This window comes from Lates calcarifer, unplaced genomic scaffold, assembly GCF_001640805.2.
Source record: "Lates calcarifer isolate ASB-BC8 unplaced genomic scaffold, TLL_Latcal_v3 _unitig_5156_quiver_683, whole genome shotgun sequence".
NCBI classification, from domain to species: Eukaryota; Metazoa; Chordata; class Actinopteri; family Centropomidae; genus Lates; species Lates calcarifer.
The window spans coordinates 117,241-137,611 of NW_026117333.1; the positions used below are offsets into that span (position 1 = coordinate 117,241).

Consider the following 20,371-nt stretch of genomic DNA (forward strand, 5'->3'; position numbering starts at 1 on the left):
AATGAAATCTGACTTACATTTTTTAATTAGTTAACAAATATAAACACAGCTGTGGTAACTAACCCCCAACAGGAGGATACTCACAGGTTATTTAACTTTGGGTTTAATGTAGATATACACACAGATTAACTATTAAAAAAACAAAACAAGAATGTTCATCACCTGTTGTATGTTAACAGGTCTCTAGTGTGTTGTCTGATTCTGCAGCATGTTGAGTTCAGGGACACGGTACATTTATCCCTTTCACCAGACACCCTTACGTCCTCATTACGTCCTCAGAAATGACTTTGTTACATGTACAGAATGTGGACATTAATGCATTGTCTGTAGTGTTCATTCAAAGTCTTTGTATTAGAGGTGGGAATCTGTAGGCACCTCACGATTCAGGAATCAGCTGTGACAGAGTGCTCACAGAAACATGAACGATACACAGGAGAGCTGTTGATTTTAGGAGGAAGTGCAGTGTACCTACCAGGTAGGAATGCAGGGTACTAGCCGCTGAATATTTCCTCATTCCTTTTCAGAGGAACATTCTGCTTTATTGAGCTGAGGACACCTGTCATACAGTACCTAGCCTGACAGGATCATTTTGTTGGTGCATCTTTCTCTGTTTCCTCCATCTCTCCCACATTTTCTTATTATCATTGACAAAAAAACTATTGGCTACGCTGTCAACTCCTGGCACAAACACCTTTAGCAACTTTGAGGAAAATGTTGAGGACAAATGGTCTTTTCTGTATCGTTGTTGCCTGTGATATTCATGTAAAACATACACTCTGATTCACTTAAGACCTGTTTACCATCCATACATATTTCCTCACAACCTTTCACAGCACCACTTTGATGTAGTCAGATGGCAATAAGTGCAACATGGGGCAGTTAGCACTGTCGCCTCACAGAGAGAAAGTTCTGGGTTCGAGCCCGGGGCTTTTCTGTGTGGAGTTTGTATGTTCTCGCTGTGCCTGCGTGGGTTCTGTCTGGGTTCTTCCAGCTTATTCCCACCGTCCAAACACATGCACCTTAGGTTAACAGGTGGGTCTAAGGCTCCAGCCCCCCCCCCCATTATAGATATGGATGGATGGATTTGTCCAACGTACTGGTATCACATGAGAGCACTGCACTGCACATCCGCCCATCCTGACCCATGGTGACCATCATTTCACATAGACACAGCCCATAGGTCCAAAACTGAGAAAGTTCTGCTGTTCACAGCTTATTGTACAGCCAAGTCCACACAGGCGTCATTTACAGCAATCGTCATGATAGATGGACATCAAATTAATACATGAGGAGGAAAGTTGTGATAACGCTTGTGTTACAATGCAGCTATTCTTCGGGATGCTGTCACCTCTGTTCCAGTGCACTGTGTTAACATCTATCTTCAAATTGTTTCTATCACCTGTCAGGATCCTTCTGGCTTCCTGGTGTTATGTGGTTCTGAAATGCTCTGAGTTTCTAAGTGTTGCTAACATTGCAATGTTCGTTCAGTTTGCCAAGAAAATGTTGCTGCACAAAAAAGTCTAAAAAAAAAAAACCCATCCCCTCTCTAACCAGATATCTACTAGTTCATCGTGACTAGCATACGTTACGCTTCATCAGTGAAATAACAGTGGACTTAAACACACACCAGTGTGAAACGAGGACAACTCTCAGTGAACACTTAGGTTTGATACTTTATTATTATGATATTTTGCTGTGTTTGGTTGGTTACTGGCAAAGAGCCTGTGACTGTGGTAACAGATCAGTTCATGGAGAATCTCATCACTTTTCAAAGCTAATCATCATCATGATGTTCAAGCACTTAGGCAAACTGGATATCACAGCTGTTTTATTTCAGTCATCACAGTTGGATTTACTTCACTGCTTTGAGTTTCTTATTGGACGCCTGTATTCCCAGTACAATCGTATTTGATTGATTGTTTATTGGAGAAAACACATCAACATAGAAATGATGCAGTTATTGAGAGGTGACACTATTTTGAACTGTTATCTGACCTTCAAGTGATACTGTACAGAGGTTTATTTGTGAACCACACATATTTATTCACACACACACACACACCTCGTCATTCACCTCAGCTTTCTTCAAACCCAACACAACCTCTGCAGCATTTTAATCAGATATACCACCACAGTGGCTTCTAAGCTTGTTTTCTACCAGCCAACCTAACCCCTCACCCCATCAAGGGCAGGAGGAGGAGTGCAGTGGGTCCGTTTGCAAACGTAAGAATGAAACCTACAGAAAGACAACCGTTGACTCTGTGCTTTATTCAACAGAAGATTCCCATAACTATTTTAGTGTCAGAAGTGGGATCACTCGTGTGAGACGGCACCGGGGACTCGGAGCTACAGGTGGAGACTGTGCACAGCTAGAGTCTGGGACTCTAACCTCAACCTCCCCGTAAAAGAGGGTCGAGATGTGGGGGCCTGACGCCTGAGTACCGAGGCTCGCTCACCGCGGTGATCCAGTGAATCCCTTTTTCGGGGGCGAACAACCTTGTCTTTCGGGTAAGTGAATTCTGAGAAAAAAAAAGGTTCTCGCCACTTGGTAGTTCTGCCTGACTGACGTGCTCCTCTGACGTGCTGACGTGCTGTGGTAAGCGTATTCCGTCACTTCCGGTTACCGGTGTTTGGTGATCATCGTTTCTTGCCTACCTGTCTCAGACTAGATAATTTCTCTTTACCGACATTACATCTCTGACTCTATCACCAATTTAATCTGCACATTCACAGTAACAGTAGTTATTAAATCACCCTCAACTCTCCACTTTCTGTGCGCCACTTTATCGATTCACGCTATCTTCTGCTACTGATTTAGCTGAACTCTCAGCCATGGCCTCTCGCTCTCCTTCTCCCTCTCCTGCCTTCTCTTGCTCTCTTGTTATTCACGTCGGCACTAATGACACCCGACTACGCCAGTCGGAGGTCACTAAAGTTAATATTGATTCAGTGTGTACATTTGCAAAGACCATGTCGGACACCGTAGTTTTCTCTGGTCCCCTGCCCAATCTCTCCAGTGATGACATGTACAGCCGCATGTCTTCACTCAACCACTGGCTGTCGAGGTGGTGTCCAGAAAACGATGTGGGCTTTGTAGACCATTGGAAGAGTTTCTGGGGGAGACCTGGTCTGGTTAGGAGAGACGGCATTCATCCCACTTTAGATGGAGCATCTCTCATATCTACAAATCTGACAGAGTTTATTAGGAAGCCAAAGCCCTGACAATCCAGAGTTCAGGCCAGGAGACAGAGCTGCAGTCTTACACGCTTCTCTGAGCCTCCTTTAGAGCAGTCACCCCCCCATTACCCCATAGAGACTGTGTCTGCCCCCCGACCATTTAAATGAACTAAATCGAAGATCAACAAAAGAGGAGTTAGTCACAATAATCTAATAAAAATCAGCACATCCACCTCAAATGTTCAGCAAAATAAAATAATTAAATGTTGATTACTCAATATCAGATCTCTCTCATCCAAAGCTGTACTAGTTAATGATCTGATATCAGATCACCATCTTGATCTATGCTGTCTGACTGAAACCTGGCTGTGTCAGGATGAGTATGTCAGCCTGAATGAATCCACCCCCTCCCCCCCCTCCCCCAGTCATATCAATACTCACATTCCCCGAGACACCGGCCGTGGAGGTGGAGTCGCAGCCATTTTCAACTCCACTTTACTAATTAACCCTAAACCTAAACTCAATTATAACTCATTTGAAAGCCTTATTCTTAGTCTGTCCCACCCAAGGTGGAAAACATTAAAGCCAGTTCTATTTGTTGTAGAACACACACACACACACACACACACACACACACCTGTTTGCACAGCTGATCATATAAATAAATTAATTGTTAACCAAACATACTGGTCATGTGCTTCTATTGTGTCATCTCAGAATCAACAGTTTATTTCAGTGTAGACGTGTCCTCTATTTGTCCATTTGTTGCCCATTAATCCAAAAAACATCATTTGCAGTGCTGCCCCCTCAGATGTATAAATATGTTATAATTCATTTTCATTTTATTCCTCAAAATTGGTGTCAGACACTTTAGAACTTGGTATTTGAATAGCTTGCAGGATGAGCATGGCAGCTGATTACACAATCACTAACTCATATCTGCCTGATCATGTTAACTTCCTGGAGGGAGGAGTTAGTCCTCCAGAACTGTATTTAAACTCTGGGAATTCACCACAAACCTGTCGGCTAAAGCAGAGTGTCTTGCCTCCCTCAACAACAGGAAAGGTAAGTGTACTGATATTTTCATATTTTTTAATCCCAAAAGAGTAATTCAGAAATCAGATATTAAACTGGGACACACTCCAGGATGACACAGCATTTTTCCAGGAGGCAGGTGAATTTTCAGTATAACCACAATATGAAGGAAAGTTAAATTCCCTTTAAACTACATATGTGTCATTGAGGACCCAAAAGTCCATCACTACATAGGCTGCTGCCTGTTTGGAGAAAAAATTATCTGTCTGTGTCTCTGTATTCTGATAGAGGGTCGGGAGTGGGCATAGTTTATAACAAAGGTCATGTCACTGCTGTATTTTCTAATCTAATATTCACTGGGAATACAATTATTGTGTGTTCAAAGCAACCTCAAACCTCTAAGTGAACATGATTGTGACCATCTGCATCGTTCATTACTGGCTATTATGGAGGACAGGCTAGCAGCAACACTTGAACACATCTAGACTACCATACATTCATTTCTATACATCTACCAAACAAATGCTGGGGTGTTTTACACTGAAGGTCAAATGAAATATCAGTTATTAATGCTGTGTTCATTTGTCTAAATTTCAGTCAAGAACTGTAGTCCAATGTAGGCCTACTGGTTTGTGGAAATGATGCTCAATTACTAACATTACAGATGCCAGTACAGTTTTTGAGGGCCTCAAACATGCTCACAAAATGTCTCACAAAACTTTGCATACGCATCAGACCTGCCGAAAATTGACATCTGATAGGGGTCTTGTTCATTGGCGCCATAAAATGGCACCATAGTCCCCCCTGGACATACTCAAAATCCTCTTGCCATTGGGCTTAATTTGTCCGAGGTGAACAAAATTTGGAGGTATGATGTAACATGCTGAGACGCACCAAAAAGTCTCTTGACATTATGGCCTCAAACCTACAGGAAGTCGGCCATTTTGAATTTATCGCACAAATTTTGATTATTTTTCGCCATTTGGGGACATTGTATTTGAATGAACTCCTCCTACAGATTTTATCATATCGACCTCAAACTTGGTCAGGATACTCTCAAGGTCTTTGTGATTAAAAGTTATGAAAAGATTTTGTTGATGTTAAACGGTGTGACCATGGCAGCACCTCAAATTTTGATGACTCGCCATGAAACAGGAAGTTGCGTTTAAGTTGCTGTAACTCAGCCATGCTTTGTTCAATCAGCCCCGAATTTCACAGTGATGATGAGGGTCCCAACATGAACACACCCACATGTCAATATTCACAAAAAGTCATATCGCCACCTATTGGACAAAGGAAATTACATGTTTTATACTTTGACATCCTGTTACTAGCAGGTTGACATGATCCATTTCAGACTTCGGTCAGGAAAGCCTTAAGGACTTAATGATGCCTTACTGTGAAAATTTTGATGTTCCATTAAAGGGCGTGTCTGTGGCGCCGTGGCTAATTTCGATATTTCACCATTAACCAGGAAGTTGATGTAACTCATGCATACTTTGTCTGATCTGCCCCAGATTTCACAAATTTGACAACAAATCTGTCCTGAACACATTCCAATATACAGATATAATCATAGCACCACCTAGTGGAAACAGGAAATGATTTGTTTTATCTAAGTAGGTTGATCTGATTGACCTCAAATGTGGTCAAACAAGCATTAAGATCATAAAAGTGCTATATTGTGAAAACCGTGAGTCTTCATGGGATGCCCTTGCTGTGTCATCATGGCAAATTTCGATGCTCCACCATTAAACAGGAAGTTGTTGTAACTCCCACATGCACTGCCCAGACTTCATGTTTACTAACTGTCATGGATTGAACACGTCTACATGCCAGTATTCAGGAAATTATGTATTTCATCCAAATGGGTTGATCAGTCAGACAAGCATTAAGATCATAATGGTGACAGTGACTCTTCATGGGACGCCCTTGCTGTGTTGCCATGGTGAATTTTGATGCTTCACAAGTTGTTATAACTCCCGCATGCACTGTCCAATCTGCCCCAAACTTGACATGTTTGCTAAGTGTCATGGCCTGAACACATCTATATTCAGGTTTAGTCATAGCACCACCTGATGGGCATAGTAAAGAACTTCTGACACATTCATTCTGTGTCTGGCGGTCACGTCATATGACCTGCGCTGTGGGGATATCTGTGGGATATCTTTTTAAAAAAAAAAAAAAAAAAAAAAAAACTCCATCAACAGCTCTGCTGTTAACTAATTGAGCTTCATGTTTTTCTATTTTCTTCAATGCATTTTTGATATTTTATTTTTCATTCTCCACTCCCTCAAAATAATTTTTATCAGAATTAAGCACTTCCAACCAATGAATATTGTGACCAAAGAACGGGAGTGTGTGGGAAGACTGTTACATGTTCAATATCAATACCATAAGCTAAAACAAGATCGAGAGTGTGACTGAAACAGTGAGTGGGCTTATTTACACACTGAGAGTCTCGGGTCTGTCTTGGGGAATGTGAGTATTAATATGACTGGGGGAGGTGGATTCATTCAGTCTAACATGGGTCATTCCTACTATACGGTGCCATTTGAGTCCCCATGACATAATATCCCATATTTTGTGTAAAAATGGGATAATACTTATTTTTAAAAGCTTAACATACATACTTAACCCCCCTCTACCAAAGAAAACAATATTATGTACACAGGGTTAATTAATTTAAAATAATTACTCTTCTTTAAGAACAAATACACTAAACTGCCACATCCCCAAGCATGTTTGTTAAAGTTCCAATACAAATATAAGTACTAGAAATTTGTAAAAATCTAGATTTTTCAACATTGTTGTGTTGTCTTATTTGTAATATCTGTCATCAAATATAATTTTTTGTTATTATTGCATTTTTAATGCTTAAAGTCTTTAAAATAAGTTGTGTCCCGGATTCAACTGTCCACCCTGTTACTCTGATAAAAGTCCCACTGAACACACCCCCTGACTATTCTTATAGTCACATGATCCTCTGGATGTATCAGTATTTTGGGAGGGAAAACCCTCATCAAGAAGCACAGTAAGTACCACTCTTTTATCAACCTTTTTTCAGTGTTTTAGAGCGGTTTACTGATGCGATAAAGCATAACGTGTCCACCCTGTTACCGTTATTTATAGTAGAAAAAAATATTCTTTTGGAATTTTTAAAATATAGGTTAAAAACTTGCAAAAAATCTTCCTTCGTGGTCACCTTGTACTAGCTAGTTGTTCATCACATTAGTAGCAATGGCTAGCTTTAGCATAAAATGTCCACCCTGTTACTGTCCACCCTGTTACTTTTTTGCACAGTAACAAGGTGGACACATGGTAACAGGGGGGACGTAAGAGGCCTAAATAAATGTATTTCCACCATGTACTGTATTTATTATTAATTTAATATGCATTTATTTGTTAATGCTCAGTTTAAATGGTTAAATGGCATGCATATATTTGTCAGGAAATGGCACCACTATCTGCTGCTGAAAAGCAACGACGCTACAGGGCACGTCGTGATGCAGACCCTGAGAAGGCAGAACTACCTCAACAGAGAGAAAGAGAGGTGGAGAAGGGACAGAGAGAAAGGAAGAAAACATAAAGTATCAGACCTCAGTGAAAGACAGAAGAGAGCAGAGAGAAAGAAATGGCACGAAATGAAAAGAAAACAGAGGGATATTGTCAGAGCCAGGACAACATTTCAGTCAGTGACTCCTCCTCCAAGTCCAGACAGTCCCCCAGAGACAGAAAATGCCTCACAACCAAGACCCTCAAGGTTAGAAGAAAGTTGATAGTTGAATGTGTTGTTGATTAGGCATATTATCAAATCAATCAAATTTGATTTAAAAAGGAAACTGATTTAAGCCTTACAATGTGTGTCTGTTTTTGCATGTGCAGACACCTGACTGCATGTGAGAAATAACTGTCAAAACAGCCAATATTAAATACAATAATAATGTGAAGCCTAATAAATGCATGGTATAACAAAAGATATGGGCTTATAATTACTCACTTCATTGCAAATAATGCTCTTCTATAATAGCATTGTTGTAGGTTTATTTAATCTGTTTTAGAGTGAATGTTAATTGTGACAATATGCTTTCTCTGTTTTGTTGGACAAAGAAATGTCAGACAAGGAAGAAGGAGACTCAAGAGTGAAATCATACAATTAAAGGCCTTGTTGGAGAAGGAAAAGAGAAAAAAGGAAAAATACAAGAAGAGGTACCAGCGTATGGTGGGGAGAAAAAATCGCCACGTCCTACAGTGGATGCACTGCTGCATCATCAACCAGTGAATAATAAGCTGAGGAAAAGACTGTTGTTGCACGAATCAATTATTGATGACATCAAAAATAAATACAAAAATACCAAAAAAGGAACGAGAGAGGCAAATTATTGCAAAAATAACAATTGAAAATATTATAAAGAAATACAGGCTACAGAGGGCTGCACAGACTACTCTTGGTTTTTCAAAAAAGCGAGGTCAAAGGCTGATGACTTTTGAAAGAAAGAAAAGCAGCAGATTATCTGTTGAAATCAAACATAAAGTAAAGGCCTTCTTCTTAAGAGATGACGTCAGTAGAATGACAACAGGACGAAAGCAAACAGTAACTCGATTCAAGATTAAAAAACAGAAACGTTTGCTAACCGACACGATGAAGATTCTGCACCAGAGGTTTCTTTCAGAAAGTGATCAGGTCTCTTACTCATGTTTCTGCACCTTAAGACCATTTTGGGTCATTGTGCCCACAGAGAGCTGATCGTGAAACTTGTCAGTGTAGAACCCACGAGAACTTGCAGTTCATGGCCAACACCCTGTACAGCCAAGGTTTGACAGCATCAAAACACCTTGAGGAGATGGTAGATGCAACAATGTGTGATCTCAAATCCAAACTCTGTGCATATGGTGAGTGTAAAGACTGTGTCAGTTCAACACATTCAATGCTGAGACCACCGACAGATGCAGAAATAGCCCTTACACAATGATCTCTGGAAGACAATGCCAAAGTGAATGATGGAGAGCGGTCTGGGAAAAGATCAACAATCACAGTGAAGAAAACGCTGATGACAACAGAGAATGCACTTATTGGTGAATTTCATGACAGGCTGTTCAGATTTGTTCAGATTTAGGCGACACATCTTTAATATTAGATGGCAGTATGGGGCTTATAGACAGCTGAGAGAAAACCTAAAGAACAACGAATGTCTACTTCATGTCGATTTCAGTGAAAACTATTCCTGTAAATATTCTGAAGAGATTCAATCTGTCCATTTCGGAGGATCACACCAGCAAGCATCCCTACATACTGGAGTGCTGTACACTGCAGCTGAAAAGGCACCAGTTACTTTCTGCTCCATCTCTCCATCCAGGCGGCATGATCCCCCTGCTATATGGGCCCACCTCGACCCAGTGTTAAACATGTTGAGGGAGAGATACCCACTAATCAGTCACCTCCATGTGTTCAGCGACGGCCCAGCTACAATATAAACAAAAGGGCAACTTTTATCTGCTCTCAAAAGAGCCTTTCAAGAAAGGCTTCAAAGACATCAGCTGGAACTTCTTTGAGGCAAGCCATGGAAAGGGGGCTCCAGATGGTGTTGGCACTACCCTTAAAAGGTCAGCTGACAAAATTGTCCGCCATGGAGGAGATATCCCCAATGCAGAAGCCATGTTCCACAAGTTGAGGAACTTGGGCACTTCAGTGGAACTTTTCCTTGTGAGAGAAGAAGATGTTGAGAGAAAAGTGCAGGAAATAATGGATGCACCCCTGCTTGTGCCTGTCAAAGGAACAATGAAAATTAACCAAGTCCTAAGTTTGTCTCCAGAGAGAATAAAATACAGGGACATAACATGTCTCTGCCAGGCAGACAAAGGTATATTGGACTGTGCATGCTATGGCCTGAAGGAAGTGAGACTGGGAGAAGAGGCAAGCCTGAATTGCACTGAGGAAACATCATGACCAACAAAGTTACCAAAGAAAACATTGGTGAATGGTGCATTGTCAATTACGATGGTGATCCCTACCCTGGAATCATCTTGGAGGTTGAGGAAGATATAAAGGTGAAATGCATGTACCAGAATGGGACCAACAAGTTCTACTGGCCAAGTCCACGAGAGGACGTTTCCTGGTACACGGATGAACAGATTGTGTGCCTGATGAAGGTGCCACAACCCTTGAATAAGAGGTCTGTCCAGCTGGAGAAGAAGCTGTGGGATTTCCTCAAAAAACACTTGGGTTGCTGATATGTCACATAGTTTGTTGTTTCTGAAACACAGGGTTAAAGGTCAGAGACTAACAAATGTTCCTGATGTTTAGTTTGGGTGTGCACTACATTTGAAATTTAATGAGGACATGCATCTGTCTGTGTCTGTGTTGGGTGGTGGTGGGAGGTGGGGTGCTGTTGTCGGGGGTGTGTGTATTCCTTAATATTTTTTTGTTTACTGGTTTGATGTCCACCCTGTTACTTCTCTGTCCACCCTGTTACCTGTCTGTTTTTGTATATTAATTAAATAAATACAATAACTATAGTGCATGTGTCTGTGGTTTTATGAAGGGAGTGAGTTAGCTAAATGAAATCACTTAAAATTGGGCCCAAATTCCATTGATATTCCTTTATAAAATAAAAGTAATGTGTTGAAATTACATTTTACCTTAAAATAGCACATATCTTCTTCCAATATAATACTTTTTTATAAATACTTTCTTAAAAAAACTTGCACAGTGAAGTAAGGGACATTTAAGCTATTATAAAATGTAACTATCAGAATAACTGTGCATTCCCAGCACTATGAATAGAAATGAGAATGTCCAGTAACAGGGTGGACATTTGGCCACATCTGGTCAAAGTTATTACACCATAATATCATGAGCTCGACCAATATATTTTTTTCATAGTTTAAAAGGCCATCCTTCAGATGAAATGATAAAAACATGTAAAAAATTATATATATAAAAAATGTATATATTTTTGAAGTTACAAAGCTGAAATGGCACCGAATACTAGGAATGACTCACATTCTCATCCTGACACAGCCAGGTTTCAGTCAGACAGAATAGATCAAGATGGTGATCTGATATCAGATCATTAACTAGTACAGCTTTGGATGAGAGAGATCTGATATTGAGTAATCCACATTTAATTATTTTATTTTGCTGAACATTTGAGGTGGATGTGCTGATTTTTATTAGATTATTGTGACTAACTCCTCTTTTGTTGATCTTTGATTTAGTTAATTTAAATGGTCGGGGGCAGACACAGTCTCTATAGGGTAATGGGGGGTGACTGCTCTAAAGGAGGCTCAGAGAAGCGTGTCAGACTGCAGCTCTGTCTCCTGGCCTGAACTCTGGATTGTCAGGGCTTTGGCTTCCTAATAAACTCTGTCAGATTTGTAGATATGAGAGATGCTCCATCTAAAGTGGGATGAATGCCGTGTCTCCTAACCAGACCAGGTCTCCCCCAGAAACTCTTCCAATGGTCTACAAAGCCCACATCGTTTTCTTCACACCACCTCGACAGCCAGTGGTTGAGTGAAGACATGCGGCTGTACATGTCATCACTGGAGAGATTGGGCAGGGGACCAGAGAAAACTACGGTGTCCGACATGGTCTTTGCAAATGTACACACCAAATCAATATTAATTTTAGTGACCTCCGACTGGCGTAGTCGGGTGTCATTAGCGCCGACGGGAATAACAATTTTATTGTATCTACGCTTATCCTTAGTCAGCAGCTTTAAATAAGACTCAATGTCGCCCGCTCTGGCCCCGGGAATACATTTAACTATGGTCGCTGGAGTCGCTATCTTCACGTTCCGCAAAATGGAGTCGCCAATCACCAGAGTTGGCTCCTTAGCGGGTGTGTCGCTGAGCGGGGAGTATCTGTTTGAAACGTGAACTGGGTGGTGGTCGGCAGTGGACTTCTGCTTACGACTACGTCTGTCCTTACGAACGGTCACCCAGCTAGCCTGCTTTCCCGGCTGCTCGGGAACTGCCGGGGGAATGCTAACAGGAGCTATGCTAGGCTGCTCCGCACCGGCTACAGGGCTACAGGCTGTTTAGCACTAGCTGCTGAATTAGATTCCATGGTGCGGAGCCGGGACTCTAATTCACTAAGCCTCACCTCGAGTACAGAAAACAGACTACATTTATTACACATACCATTATCATTAAACGAGGCAGAGGAGTAACTGAACATCTGACACGCAGAGCAAGAGAAGGCAGGAGAGGGAGAAGGAGAGCGAGAGGCCATGGCCGAGAGTTCAGCTAAATCAGTAGCAGAAGATAGCGTGATAGCGATAAAGTAGCGCACAGAAAGCGGAGAGTTGTGGGTGATTTAATAACTACTGTTACTGTGAATGTGCAGATTAAATTGGTGATAGAGTCAGAGATGTAATGTCGGTAGAGAGAAATTATCTAGTCTGAGACAGGTAGGCAAGAAACGATGATCACCAAACACCAATCACCAATTGGAGGGACATTTTGGCCTATATCTGGGGAACTGAAAGTGTTATGGACTTGGGAGTGGGTGGCAGATGCCCTAATACAGCATTTTATTCTGATACATATACACTAACAAAAACATCATTGATCCTTGCATTAGGACCCCTCAGAGATGTGCATCTGCTTACAACTAAATTCAAACAAACTTCTGTTATCCTTTGTTTTTAAACAGAATAACAAGCCCTTGGCCAGGACCATTGCTGGCCTTCTGGCCAGGAGAAGACCAATGTAGGGGGTCCAGGCCCCAGCATGGAGGTCTTCAGACTCCCTGTGAGGGAGAGATGAAGGTGGGAGCTGCTGAAGGGACTGCTTGATGCTATGGATGAGGCTGCTGAAGCCAAACAGGACATTGTTGTCAGCTCACATGGTCACACAATTATTATTCTCTTTGTCTTTAAAGCGAATGGATGCTGATGGCATGGATGAGGGGGAAAAGGAGGGGTGGAAATGAGGACAGTGGAAAGAGAATTTAAAAAATAAAAACATAGTTTGGATTGTGTTTTTTACTGTTACAGTAATCATGATTATAACTGTGGCTACTGTCATTCAACATTGTTTAAATATTCAAGGGCAATAATAATACTCTGCATAAATGATAAAGAAAACATCTTGTTTACATGACCTATACAAAGCACTGGCAGTCATATCTTGCTGATGTCTTCAGAGCAGTCATTTGTGAGAGGAGGAAGTTGAAATGTGTTTTCATGCCACGGCCACTAGATGGCAGCAAGAGACTGCACATTAAGCCAGGATCAGTCACTTTGACACTTGATGATCTGTGATGTTCAATAATAGATGAAAGCTATAAATGAAGGTAAATGTCTTTGCATGCAAGTAATCTGGCACTCTGTGTCCCTATGAATTGATGTTCCACAACTTACTGTTCATGTAGCACTGACAACTTTATTGAACAAGTGTATGAGGTGGGGAAACACAGAGAATTACAGCACAGACAAAGTATCATTGAACATGTTTAAGAATGAAAAGTAATAAAAGTAAAAACTATCTACAGTTTGAACCTGAGTGTACATGAAAATAAAGACTATTTAAAGTTTCTTTGGCTGCTCTGTCCTCTCCACAGGTCAGGCTGTGGCTGCAGGCTGCTCTCTGATCTCCCTCTTTGGATGTGAACTACTGACCTCTGCCCTGTGTTTGTCAGCAGGCTGGAATCATAAACATCAATGTAGTACTGTCATGGTTAATGTCAGTGCAACTGTGATAGTGAATAAAGATGAATAACAAGAACAATACAGGCTGTTAAATATAATATGCTTACAACTTCATGTAGCCCACATCATTTGCCCCCAATGAGTGAAACGGCTCATTCTGGTACTGGCCAAATGGCACCACCAGCTTTCCCTGGCACAGCTGACGGGAAGGTGCTGGGTTACCTTCCACTTGCAGGAGCTTCTCTGTGTGGGCCAGGGCAGTGGCCTGGTTCAGAAGCTCCTGCAGAGGCCTGTGGAAGGCCATCTTTTTGTCCCAGTACAGACGGGCCTCTTTGGTAGCCCTATGGAACTCTTATTATATAATGATGTAATATACTCTTATAGTTTACTTACATTATTTTAATCCTTGGAATGTCTGGAATAGGGGCCATGTTACATATGCCCCCCTTCCTAAATCGATTTGATTGAATCGAATTAAAATGAAACAGCGAAAAATGAACGGAGTTGTTGAATGAATGAAGTTGCGGTAGATAACTTTACCTGTCAGGCTGAAGTCTTGTCCGGCTAAAATGCTGCTAGCCAAGGAAAGCAAAGGAAATTAGGAAACTGTTTCAATGCAAATGAATAAACTCGGTTGTTTGTGGCAGATTTGTCTCCAAACTAGCTGTCACTGTGTCAACCCACCTGTTATTTTTCTAATAGTTACATTTGCAATTTGCATATGGAGCCAGGATTGAGCGTCTACGGTGGAGACACGCGATTGGTCCATTTACGATGGCGTCCTAGACTGCGATTGCCATTACTGTAAGTACTGTAATGTTCATTACAATACTATTTTACTGGCTGTATAGGTTTATATGTGCATTTTCCCCTTTGTAGAATTGAAAGACGACCAAATGAGGGTGGAGGGACTCCTCTTTTCTCCCAACAAGAAGAAGCACTCATTGTTGACATGGTCTTTCAAAATAATGCCATCCGACTCCGTGAAATCCGGCAGAGCGTGATTGAAGACAATGTTAACTTTGATGGAATCAACAGTGTGTCTCTGTCAGCTATTGACCGTGTCCTCCAATGCAACAGACTTAGCATGAAGCAAGTGTACAGAGGACTGTTTGAGTGCAACTCTGTAAGAGTCAAACGTGTGAAAGTAAGTGTAGCCTTACTTTCAGCACTGATGCTTCCAGTACAATTCAATGCTCATAGGCTTACTGTTACTGTAGGCTAGTAGTTGCAGTTGCTATGTTCACAGTACTGTAAACTATACTGTAATGTCCATAAATCTGGAGTGAATATACTGTAAATACACTAGTCCCTGGCCGGTGTGGTGGCTATGTCACCCTCTGTGCAGCCAGTAAGTAACTTGGGGCTTCTCCACTGTCACTGTGGAGTCTAGTCAAAGCTGGGTTCGGCACACCGGACGGTTTTTCCCCTGTGGCCTGGCAAGGGAAAATATTGCCTGTGACGTGGATGAAGTCCTCTGGCTGGACCCTGGACACAGACATGATGTTAGAGTATGAATCTTAGTCACTTTGATTGTGCAGTAATGTGCTTTTCATTTAGGTTTTTTTATGAAAGTGCTGAATGTAGATTGTAGACTATAATTTTTTGCTAAATGCATTTACAATAAACATTTTCTGTTAACTACATGCCCTGGGTGCTGTGTCCTAAATAATTTGATGTAGTGTCTAATGAATGTTCTGTGGTGAACATAGTTTTACTTGCTGTGTGTATAATCTGAACACATTGTTTGGTTTTGAACACATGATAACTGGTTTTGAGGTGATAGTTTGATTTTAGGGGTTTTGTAAATGTAGTTTGAATTTTTGGATTTGTGTGTAAGGTTTTGAGAAAATGGGTGGAGGTTTCAAGAAATGTGTTTTAGCAAATAGAGACAAACTGTATTGGATGGGCCTGCATGCAATGCAAGGCACATCTATTGTTATCTTGTGCATTTAATCTTCTTCATCTTCTGTACAAATTTCTGTTCCCTACTCCTCCTAGGGCTTTTGACAAACCCCCACATATTACATATCAAAACACCCTCGATTGGGATAAGTGTGCTGTTACTTTTGGTGAAGGTATTAATAATATTTTTAAAGTTTTTAGGGTTTTTATGGGCAAAAAATCCCATTAATTTCTAATAAGAGCAGTTCTTTGAAGCTCTACAGCTCTGGCATACTTTGGCATAGAGACACCATTTAAACTTTAATCAAGTCCCAAGGACTTGAAGTTTTAGGTGTGTACAAATCATTTTGACATCTTTTACGTTTTTTTCATAATCTCAGTTTAACTTTTAGGGTGGTTTTGATCCTTCTCTGAGTTTATAATGAGTGTGTGTTTTATTGTTGGATTAAGGCAGTGTTTTTCTTTTAAAACCCTGTATAAAGAGCAGGGTGTTAAGGTGAAACGACAAATCTAGAATCGTTTTTTGTGGGGTTACAGATTTTGGTGCAACACTCTATTACCATCCAAATGACCCTGATTCCTAATCCTGTTTTCTGCTGTGTGTGTGTAGCCGAGGAGGACAAGCAGCCGTTTGAGAAACTGTACCGACTGGACTCGGTCCTAGGCAAAGGAGGATTTGGTACCATATACTCTGGTGTTCGCCTAGCTGACGGGTTGCTGGTAAGAATGAGAGCTGCTTTGTTTTGGCCGCAGCCTTCAAAATAAAAGCAACGCTAATTACTACAAATGTATTCTTGTCAACCAACATCACTGTGCAATGCATTCTGGGATCTGCATGGCCATATTGTGAGGCAATGAAAGAAAAACAAGACTGATCTGACTCATGATATATTGTATATTTGTACGTGTAATATACTTAAAACCATGTTGAAAGAACCTGGAACTCACTGAGACAGACTTCTACTGAACTTCTACTAGAAAAATGGCATACATCGGAAATATCAATCTGTATGAAATTCAAGAGTGAAAACCCCAATGCTTTACCTCCCCTCACATTCCCCAGCATTTTCATGCATCTTACACATTGTAGCCTAAATGATATTCTCTTCTGTAACATTGCGTACTTCAGAGCGACAGGTGCAGTGTTGGAGCCAGTCAGGATTTGTCCCATCCATTTCTTTCACTTTATGACTGAAACAACTGTCACAACTTTATCATTGAAACTTCATCTATCAACCAGAATGTCCTGCAACTGATAAACAACAAACAAACAACACTGACCTTAAACATGTACTCCACAAACATCATCAGGCCGTAGAACAAACAGGTGACGACAGGAGGAGGTTTGAATCCACACACACAGAGAGAGAGAGAGAGGAGAGAGAGAGAGAGAGAAAGAGAGAGATTTTTTTTGATTTTTTAACAGTACTTTATTTACATTTGGTTTAAAAAATCACACAGACAGTTTTACGATCAACAAATCAGTTGAGGAAAGGTGTAAATATTATCTCTGTGCCGGTCACTCTGCACAGCAGCTCCTCATGAGCCCATTGCTGTTCAAACACATCTATATTCCCTGTGATCCTGTGGAAGCTGAACTCCAGCCTCAGTCTGGCCTTCACGTTGAGCTTCCACAGGGTCACAGCATCAGGAGTCGGCCCACCCTGTAGTTTGTCTCTACGAGTCAGGTAGATCGACATTTTTGCTTCACCAATTAAAAAGTTCAGGAGTTGACACTTTGCTTTTCCTGTTTTCTTAAAACCAACTCCACAAATGAAAACAGGGGCAGTAAAAACAACACCAAACAGGTTAAAAACACGAGTTAAAACGTTAAAAATCTCTGCCAGTCTCCTGCACTCAGTAAAAACATGAAAGATGTTTTCAGTCAATCCACAGAATGGGCACTCATTCACAACACTGAGATTAAGAACAGATAAAAAGGCATTGGTTGCGATAGCACCATGTAAAATCCTCCACTGGAGATCTCCGGTTCTCTTTTTCACAGGAGGTTTATAGAGTGTTCTCCACTGTGGGCTCAGGCCGCCCAGCCTCTCAGTCCACACACACTCTGCTCTGTCACACAGCCGTGTTTTGAAAATAGTTTTTACACAACTTGTGTACAGAGTTTTTTTGTCAGCCTTGTGCAAGCTTAGTGTTTTTTTGTCAGTGTGCTTCAGTAGGGGGCCGCTGAGCTCTATGAACCCAGGGCACAGGTGGATCTCTGGGTACGGGTCTGTGGGGTCAGGCTCAGCTTCTCCCCTGCTGTGTTTAAGGAGCAGGACTCTCTCCTTCTCTGTCAGCCTCTTCTTCCAGAGCTCCAGGCTCCTCTGCGTCAGACGGACAGAGCGCAGTCCCAGCACAGAGCTCAGAGCTGGGCTGTCCATGAGCGCCGGTCCTGCTGCTTCTACCAGCTGCTTCAGGCAGAACATTTTTGAGCTGCACAGCGCCCCCATCAGCCCAGGCACGGTGCTGCAGCACACGTCCAGTTTGGCTCCACAGATTAAAGGCTCCTTCAACAACCAGTACAGAGAGTTACACTTCTCACTTCTTTTACATTTAAACAGCGCCCAGGATTTAAAAACACCCTGATAAAAAGGAGGCAACCCGCCTAACTTTAAAAACTTAGAATCAGTTAAAAACAGAGCAGCATCCAGCCCCAGGTTATTAACACGCCTGAGTATGCAGCTGGCCACATCTCTCCACACCAGATCCTCAGGTCCAGTCAGATACCTCTGAATAAACTGGAGCCTGAAGGTGGCTGTCCTGCTGGCCAGGTGGACCAGGCCCTGGCCTCCCTCATCTCTGGATAAAAACAACACTGATTGTGGAACCCAATGTAATTTATCCCAGAAAAAATCAACCATCTTTGCTTGTATCTGAGCAATAAGACCTGATGGAGGGTCCAGACAGGCTAACCGGTGCCACAACAGAGAAGCCACCAGGTTATTCAAAATAAGGACCCTCCCTCTAAAAGACATCTGTGTGTGGATCCACCTCCACTTAGCCAGTTTATTATCTACTTTATCTATAATGTTTTCCCAGTTTTTCTTTTCGATGTCGCTGTTTCCTATATAAACACCAAGATATTTTAAACCTCCTCTTTTCCATGTGAGGCTCTGAGGGAGAACAGGGAGGCCCTCACGCCACTCACCAACAGCAAGGGCTTCACTCTTCCTCCAGTTCACCCTCGCAGCCGATACAACAGAAAACTTCTCAATCACAGAGTTTAAAACACACACGTCTTGTTGATCTTTGATAAAAACAACAACATCGTCAGCGTAAGCAGATAAAACCACACTGCTGTTAAAACCAGGTAAAATCAGGCCTCGAACAGATGACCTTATCTTTTGTAGGAGGGGTTCCAGGGAGAGTGCATAGAGCATCCCAGACAGAGCACAGCCCTGCCGGACGCCTCTATGCACTCTAAAAGGACCACACAGACCACCATTAAACTTCTGCACACTCTCAATGTCACTGTACAACACCTTGATCTTTGCTATGAGACCAGCGCTGAACCCAAACCTCTCCATGACCTTCCAGAGGAAGCCGTGTTCAACGCGGTCAAAAGCCTTTTCTTGATCTAATGAGATCAGTCCAGTGTTTATGCCTAATGAACTGGAGACCTCCAAAACATCCCGAATGAGGTAGATATTATCTACCATGGACCTGCCGGGCACACAGTACGTCTGGTCCCGGTGGAGAATCTGCTCCATGGTTCCTCTCAGCCGATTGGCCAGAGCTTTGGACAGTATTTTGTAGTCGGTGCAGAGGAGAGAGACAGGACGCCAGTTCCTGATATCCTGTAGGTTGCCTTTCTTGGGCAGGAGGGTGATGATGGCTCTGCGACATGACAGAGGCAGTGACCCTGACACCAGGCTCTCATTAAAAACATCTAAAATGTCATGAGCCAAGATGTCCCAGAAGGCTTTGTAGAATTCCACAGTGAGGCCGTCGATGCCTGGAGCCTTTCGCCCCTGCATACTCTGCAGTGCAGCGTACAGCTCAGGTAGAGTCAGTGGGCTGTCGAGCTGTGAGTTAGTCTCACTGGACACTTGAGGAAGTCCACCACAGACCTCCTCCATCAGTTCCTCATTTCCCTTAACCTCACTTTTAAACAAAGAGGTATAAAAGTCAACAGCCCTTCTCCTTATCAGGCCTGGCTCTGTCAGCTCTTGTCCCGTCTCAGAGAGTAGAGAGTGGATCTGTCTCCTCTGCCCTTGTCTCTTCTCTAGTCCAAAGAAGAAACTCGATGGAGCATCCATCTCTGTGATGTTCTGAACCCGGGACCGGACCAGCGCACCCTGTACTTTAGTGTCCAGCAGGTTGGCTAATGCCATCTTTTTAGTCTTGAGGATTTCAATATATCCTCGATTTCCTGTGGAGTCACTCACACACTCGAGATCCACAATATCAGTCTCCAGATCTCTGATAGATCTGGTGATGTCTCGTGTGACATTGAGCGTGTGCTGCTGACATAAAAGTTTAATTTGAACCTTTCCATGGTCCCACCACTGCCTCAGACTGACAAACTCCTTTTTCTTCTGTCTAAAATCATTCCAAAACCAGCTTAAAGCCTCTTTGAAAGATTTGTCGACAGT

General features: G+C 42.1%; 2 long non-coding RNA genes across 2 annotated transcripts; both read left to right on the forward strand.

Moving 5' to 3' along the window:
* Positions 1 to 4,134: 4,134 nt before the first annotated feature.
* On the forward strand, positions 4,135 to 13,947 carry LOC108873862 (uncharacterized). Its single transcript, XR_001959556.1, has 3 exons — positions 4,135 to 4,242; positions 12,872 to 12,986; positions 13,781 to 13,947. It is a non-coding gene; the product is annotated as an uncharacterized LOC108873862 (long non-coding RNA).
* Positions 7,214 to 10,682, forward strand: LOC127140845 (uncharacterized). The gene is made up of 3 exons (XR_007811339.1): positions 7,214 to 7,246; positions 7,664 to 7,975; positions 8,323 to 10,682. It is a non-coding gene; the product is annotated as an uncharacterized LOC127140845 (long non-coding RNA).
* Positions 13,948 to 20,371: the final 6,424 nt, after the last annotated feature.